Below are 8,178 nucleotides of genomic sequence, written 5' to 3'. Positions count from 1 at the left end.
AACTAACTTGATGTCATTTTTCTTATGTAAACAAATACACCTATCTACGTGTGAGAACGGACATAATAGGTATACTATAGTATCAAGAACAGCCAAGTGACCTCTTTTTTACATAAATGTATTTTTCAATGAATCTAATGAAACTAAATATGTGGCATAGATGTTGATATAGCTTCTTATAAACTTGATCAAATTCAATTATTTCAGAATTGAGGAAGCAGATTATAAATAATACCTATTAATGGTAGAGAAAACAAGAATAAATGAAATGTTCAAGGTGCAGACACTTTCGAATTTACACTGCACTTAACATGATTTAATAAACTTGAACCACTAAATCTCAATCTTGCTAACAGATCTTGCATTAAAAAATGCAAGTTTTGATTATTATATTTAGAATTGATAGAGGAAATCAATCAAACCTAGAACTTATATAATGGGTTATGGCAATCTGATCTCTACCAGTACCACAAGAAATAACAACTGTGCTGGAAGTAATGATGAATAGAAGAGCTATACAGCCAATGATGGTTCACATAACATTTCAGGGAAGTATATCTAAACTATTATAAAGTAGTTATGATTGACTATGTACTGTAGTGTGAGCATGCAGTAGTGATTGTCGTTGCTGATGAAGGTCCTAAAGAATTGACACAGCCAGTTCTTTTGTCTCCAGCATAGTTCTTCAGCTATCTTTAATTCTGCCAGTGGACTGATTCAGTCGTTCAGTTGTAATCATAAACTTTCGTTGATCAAGTGGAGACCTGAGCCAGGAACAATGCTTAAGATATCATAACAAGCATAACAATACTGCATTAATATATACACTTTACATTAGTAGAGAAATATGTCAGAAAAGGAACACCGATTCCACAATACAGAAAGACAAAAAGGCTACTGTAGAATGTAAAGCAACATCCAGTAATTCATAAAGTGGATAACTCGCTTTTCCTGATATATCAAGAAGCATTATGGAAGTGATTGAACCAGTACTACACTCCCTTTTATTAGGCAGTAAGAAGAGGTTCAATTCTCATCTCTTTTGGTTCTGGAAAGATACAAAAATGTACAGCACATACAGTTTTGCACGTTGCCTTTTATTAGGAGGTAAGAAGAGATTCAGTTCATCTCTTTTGGTTCTGGGAAGATACAAAAATGCACAACAAATCCAATTTTGCACTCTGGAGTTTACTTTCACAGAATACAGATACAAAAGTACAGTCAAATAATACTACAGCTAGCTGATTGCAACAGTCATTTTAATCAAATCAGGAAAGCATAAACAGCTTACTCACTATGAGCCTAACTTGCTACTAGCCTATAAATTCTATAACAGAGGGATTAATGTTTGTAAATATTAAATCATCAATTCTTGAGAGGAAAGATACAAAATCAAGCTGAATCAAGGAGAAGAGGGAGGTAGAGGTCGCAGTGCTCACCGGAGACCTTTGTAAGCAATGCAGGTCAGACACCGTCTCGCGTGGTCGGGGTCAGGGGTCGGGGTCGCCGCCGTCTAGCCCAACACAGTCGAGTGCACTGAGCTAGGGGAGGCAAGCGAGGGGGCGCGATGCACGATGGAGTGGTGCTGCTGGAGACGTGCAAGCGACGGATGCGCCGCCGCAGCCGAAACCCTAGACATGGGCTAGGGGTTGAGTGCGAGCGCAAGGGGCTAGGAGCGGCGGATCCAGCCGGGCTGGAGGGCGAGCACAAGGGGCTGGGAGCGTGCTGCACGGTGGCGGACGTCGCCGGAATCGGCGGATGTTGGTGGCGGCGCGATGATTCACAGGAGAGGGAGAGATGGGTCGCGCGAGAGATGGATTGGTGGGGGCTGCGGCGGATCTAGCAGCTGCCGGAGCAGCGAGGTGAGAGGAGGGAAAGGGCTGGCGACGAGCAATGGAGGAGGCGAAGTGGTGGTGGGTGGCGGCGATGTGTGTGAGAAGATGGGGAATCGGAAGGGGGGCTGAGACGAAGGGAGAGACAAAGAGAGGAGGGGGCCGAGGAGGAGGCACTTAGGGTTTGGGTTTTATACATGAATGGTTAGGCGGGCTTTGGCGGGCTTTAGCGGGCTTGCGGGGCTATATCAGGCCATTCATGACAGATTTCGAAAACGTCATGCGAAATCCGTCATGAATCAACATATTTCTTGTAGTGAGGCAATGCACTGCATACATGGCAGGTCCTGTTATTTGGCAAGTCACTAGTGGGGAGTCTACCTACTGTGTGAACCTTGATAAGTGGACCTGTGACTGCAAGAAATGGGACCTATGTGGTTGGCCATGTAACCATGCAGTTTCTGCCATTACAAGAGTGAAGGGACAGCCAGAAGACTATGTGCATGAGTTCTTCAAAAAACCATTGTATAAGGAAACATACAAGCACATCATCTACCCTGTACCAGGGCCTGACTGTTGGCCTAGGACACCAACTGTTGACATAGATCCACCAGTGTTCAAAGAGAAGAAGGGCAGGAAGCAAACAGCTAGGAGGAAGGGGCAATTTGAGGTCCCAACAAAGAAGGATACATCAAGGATGTCAACTATCACCTGCAGCAACTGCAATATGCAGAAACATAGGTACACCTACTGCCCTCAGCCTCTGAAGCCTCATCTTCAGGCAAGAAAGGACAAGCACAAGGTATGGAATATGCACACTATTGTCATTGTTTTAATCATTTGATTCATCCTAATTGTTGGGCTATGATGTGTGCTTTCTTAGACAACCAAAACTCACTACCATGGAGCTGGGGGAAGTTCTACTGCTACTGCACAGCCTGCAACCAGTGCACCACCTGCTGCATCTACTAGGGTTAAAGAACAACTGCTATTGGTCATTCCCAGCCTGCTACATCTACCAGGGGAAGAAAATCAACTGCTACTGGTCATTCCCAGCCTGCTACATCTACCAGGGGAAGAAAATCAACTGCTACTGGTCATTCCCAGCCTGCTACATCTACTAGGGGAAGAAAATCAACTGCTTCTTCTACTGGTCCTGCCCAGCCTGCTGCTTCTACAAGTCCAAGAAGAACAACTGCTGCTTCTAGAAGGGCAAGCATCACTAGTGATGCTTCTACTACTCCTTCCCAGGCTGCCACAAGAGCTTCAGGTTCAAGCAATGCAGCCAGCAGGAGAGGTGGAAGGCCCTACATGGCACCTAGGGCTGCAACTACAATAGAGGGAGCAATAGTAGGGTCTAAAAGGAAGAGGTTCCAGAGCACCAGGATGAGGGGTTACTTTTATGCCAGTGGCAACTAGTCAGTGCACAATTTGGTTGTTGTCTTTTGAACCGCCTGCCTTAAGTATTTCTAAATTTCAGAAACTATGCCTGAGAACTGCTATGTGCGAACTGCTATGTGTAATCAGTATTTAGCCTGAGAACTGCTATGTGTGAACTATGCTTGAGAACTTGTTTGTGTTACCATGCTAAGTTTGAAAACTTGTATGGATGATAACTCTTATGGTTGAGAACATGTTTGTTTCATCAACAATTTACTTGTTTGATTTTATGCTTTTTGCTATTCTATGAGATTTTGGCATTTGATGGTTAGTTTGGAGTGGTGGTTTTGTCGAGTCCGAGCCACCCTAAAGCCTAAATGAGCTTAAATGATAGGTTTAGGGTGTTTTTGTCGAGCCCAAGCCACCTTGAAGATTTAATGGTGGTTTGGGTGGTTTTGTCGAGCCCAAGCCACCATACAACCTAAATGATAGGTTTAGGGTGGCTTTGTCGAGCCCAAGCCACCCTAAAGCCTAAATGATTGTTTTAGTTGGCTTGGGTTAAAATTCAGTTTAGTTAAAATTCAGAGCCAATTAAGGAGGACAAGGAAAGTTGGACTTGGTTTCTTAGCCAATTAAAAGCCTACCTAACACCATTAATCTATTTCCTACCTACCAGCCACCATTTCTACTATATAAGGCACCCCCCAATTGCCACACACAACATTCAAACCCAAACACAATCACTTCTCCTCCCCCCAGCCGCCAGAGCAAACCCTTTGAGAGATGGATCTTGGAGAGGTTGTCGATGAAGAAGACAGGTGCCCAGGGCCAGGCGTAGAGAGGCAAGAAGGAGGGAGAGAAGGCAACTAGCTCGGCGGATCCTTGCAGCACGCAACCGCAAAGACATGGAGCAGTTCGTGGAGGCATTCCCAGTTGGCTCCAACCCTACTGATGATGATATCATCTACTGGGCAAGGAGGAGGGCCAATTTCCATCCTTTTCAGATTACTAGGATGAGGTGGAGTAGGTTTCTGTACCCAGATGAATGATATGTTAAGTTTCACTGCTCCTAGATCTACCTTGCTATCTATCTATGTATCAAATCAGATGATGAGTGCAATGTAATAAATCCTAGATGGTGAGTGCACTATGCATATTTTTGGATTATTAGGATTATGTACCCTATAGGTTAAATGCATATCTTTGTGCTTTATGTGATCAACAATTTACATCATGTAAGCATTTCCCAATTTGGCCATGCCCAGTTGGTCTTGACCATTCACCATGTAGTCCAAAGAAGCAGATTCATAATAGCATAGCTCTTACTATAGAAAGCTAACAACATTACATAACTGGGGTAGTTTTGCAGCTAGTCATTACATACATTACATAAATTAACTGGAGGTAGTTTTGCAGATAAACATCACAGTCATTACATAACTAGGGGATTCCCAAATTATACAACCCCAAGGCCAGCTATATTGTTCCAAGGCCACATATTATCTTAACATAACTGAGGTGATGAACAACATTGTTCACTCATCAAGGATTGACTTGATCTTGGCAAGCTTGTCCTTGTTGCCATGACCAGCTTTCATAAGACCACCCACCAGAAACTCCAGATTCTTCTTCTCCTCTATCAGCCAGTCCCTCTCTTTCTTCATCTCATCCCTCTCCTTCCTTGTGTTCCTAATGATCTCCCCCTGAGACCTAAGAATGCACTTCATCTCCTTCAGCTCCTGAGCCAGCTTCTCCATCTGCTTCATCTTGCCAAAGTAAGCACTATCCTTCTCCTTGCTGATAGCTAGCTTCTCCATGTCCTTGTCCACATCCATCTGCTTCTGCTTGAACTCTTCATCACTCATGACCCTGTTGTTCTGATCTGCCCAATCAAACATCTTGGTGACTTCCTCGACCAGCTGACTGTACTGATCCCCAAGTGTATCCAACTACTTGTTCACCTTGTCCAACTCTTTCTTATACTTAGCATGGTCAATCACTCTGCCACAATTCTCCTCATGAAACATCTCCCATATCTTCTCCAAACATCTTTGCAGAATAGAAGGCCATGGGGCATCAACCCACTAAGCAACTCCATAGTCAATACCATCCTGCATCAAGTATTAGAAAATAAAGATGCTAACTTCAAAAATAAAATAGATGAGATATCGAGTGATTCAGTCATACTTGCATATACGATAGACATTCAGGAAACTTCAAGTTCAAATCAATGTCCTAAACATGTTTCATTTACTCAATTTACTGACACAAACTGATGTTAAAAACATGTTTCATCAACTACAGACAGTCCAAAATGACTGAATTTACTGAATTTACTGCAGACTAACTACCACTAACACAATTAACTGAATTTACTGACAGCAACTACAGACAGTCCAAATTTACTACATACTAACTACCAAATTTACTGCAAACAATGCAAATTTACTGCATACAAACTAACATTTGATTGTTGCAACTGCAGATAGTCCAAATTAACTGAATTTACTGCAGACTAACTACCATTAACACAATTAACTGAATCTGTAGACTAACTACCACTGAATTTACTGACCTGAGGAACAGCACATCCATAGAACCTCCTCCCAGTGTCCCTTCCTTCAAATGCAACATATTTCATGCATGGGGCCAAGTGCAGTCTACATGTGATGCTTGCATCTGCAACTCTACCACAGAAGGATGCATCTATAGTGGTGCCAGGGTTCGCCTGCATTGTAGTACCTAGTGAACCGCAGAAAAGATAGGAACTGCTCCAAACATGGTCTCAAATCAAAGAACACTTGAACCCTAACCCTAACCCTAGGTGCAAAGCAGATATCTTACCCAGTGCTGCTCCAGATCCATGCCGAGCAGCTCCTCCTCATCGCTGCTCTCCTCTCCATCCTTCCACGACGTCATCTTCTACGGCAGGGAGGGAACCGTGCCTCCGGCGGCGGCGAAGAACTCCGGCGGCGGCAACAGGGGACAGAGCAGAGGAGTGAGAGTGAGAGAGTGTGCGAGTGGAGTGGAGTGTGAGCGGCGGGGAGTGGGGGCTCTGTTTTGTACCGCATGCCCTAACGGCCGTCAACCCACTCGCCGCCTGGCCTCGCCCACGTGGCACCTGACGGGTGGGCCAGCCTAGTCAGAAATCGTGTTAACTGCGGCAAACCAGTCATTTGTTTTTATTGAGAAAATTTACAAGTCAAGTGGTGGATTTTTGGGACGCGCAACAAATGTGATGGCAATTGGATGCTTCAACTTCAAATGTGGTGGGTTTTTGCAATTCACTCCTCCTAACAGGAGGCGGGCGGAGGTGCAGGAGGTTGAGATGACACCATAATGAAAGGCAACGCGCTCGAGATGAGGATGGAAGTGCAAGGCAGGCGAGAGCTAAAACTTGAGAACACAAAAATCACGGATATAAGATTATGTGGCGAGCACTTGTAAAATGTAGCTATTGAAATGAGATATGCAATTTGTCATAACACCAAAAATTGTCGTTTTTGGCCGATCTCAAGGATTTGGGTTAGAATAGGTAGTATCCTAGAGATGCTCTTATAAGTTGAAAGAGTTGCGTGTGAGGTTTAGCAATGACATAGTGGAGTGCTTCAAGAGTTAAATAATGGGTGGTCCTAGAAAAAGTGTTTTACCATGGTATATGGAGTATATTAAAGAAAAATAGTTGTTCCCCTGTTTACTTAAAAAGGACCGTGATAAAACTTAGAAGTACATCTAAGCCCCCAAGACCCTTTTGAACTGAACCAACTGCCACTTGTTTGGTGGTTACCACATCGCCGCCGGAGGAGAGAACGAGCACAAGAAGAGAAAGAGTCATGTCGCTGACATAGATCTCTAAAGGGAAAATCCTTGTTGTGGTCGCACCAGTAGTCACCGGTCGCACACAATGTGATTTGAGGTAAGAAGCTGAATTGGCGGGGTTCGCGCCTTAACCGGTGTCAATGGTGGACCTAGCATCACCGGCAAAAATTGGCGACCTATCCTGTGATTGCTCATGGGCGGGAACAACCTACACACAAGGTGAGGCCGCCGCGGACAAACCGAGGGCCAATCCAACACCACACAACGTAGAAGTACATGCCCGCCGACGACACTGACCCAGTGGTTCTTTAACACCGTCAACCACGCCACCGAGATACAGTTGAAGCCGAGGCACCATTATTTGACGGAACCCTGCCACCTTCACCTAAACGCCGCCATCACAAAACCAGAACCTAAAACTATAAGCATGTGTCAAACACGTAACGGCAGGGTTCCCCCATCCCGCCGCTGAAGCCGCAAACGGAGGGGAAGGGAACCATCGGCCCTAACTGAAGGGAGGAGGTAGAGATCTGAAGAGGAAGAGAACACTACTAGGGAAAACCTTATACACAGAAATTTAGCAACAGCGTGGGTTAAAAAAGGGCGCTAGTGCTAGATAGCAGTAGCGGTTCAAAATAAACCGCGCTGCAGATACGATTCTAGCAGTAGCGCGTGTGCCCATAAAAGCGCTACTACTAATATTCCCATTGCTGGAACGATGGGCTACGCATAGCAGTAGCGGCCTTGCAGGAAGCGCGCTACCACTAGGGCATGAGTAGCAGTGCGTTTCCCTGTAACAGCGCTACTGCTAATGGAAATAAAATAAAATGAAAAACAAATAGAAAAGTAAATGAAAATGAAAGAAACAGAAAAAGAAGAAAGAAAAAAAAATATAAAGCAAAATAAATGAAAAAGCGAAAAAACAGAGAAAGGCTTAGCTGTAGCGTGTGTTAGTAAGAGGCGTTGTAGCTAACGCAGCTGCAGCGCGTTTCGAGGACCCCCGCTATAGAAACAGAAAAGGAAATAAAAAAGAGAGAAACTTACATATGTATAGCAGTAGCGCGTTTTGGAAAAAGCGCTATAGCTACCTTAGCTATAGCGCGTTCTGCGAAACGCGCTACCGCTAGTTTTGACTTAACCAAAAAAC

Source organism: Triticum aestivum, chromosome 1A (assembly GCF_018294505.1).
Source record: "Triticum aestivum cultivar Chinese Spring chromosome 1A, IWGSC CS RefSeq v2.1, whole genome shotgun sequence".
NCBI lineage: Eukaryota > Viridiplantae > Streptophyta > Magnoliopsida > Poales > Poaceae > Triticum > Triticum aestivum.
This window is presented reverse-complemented; position numbering follows the sequence as displayed.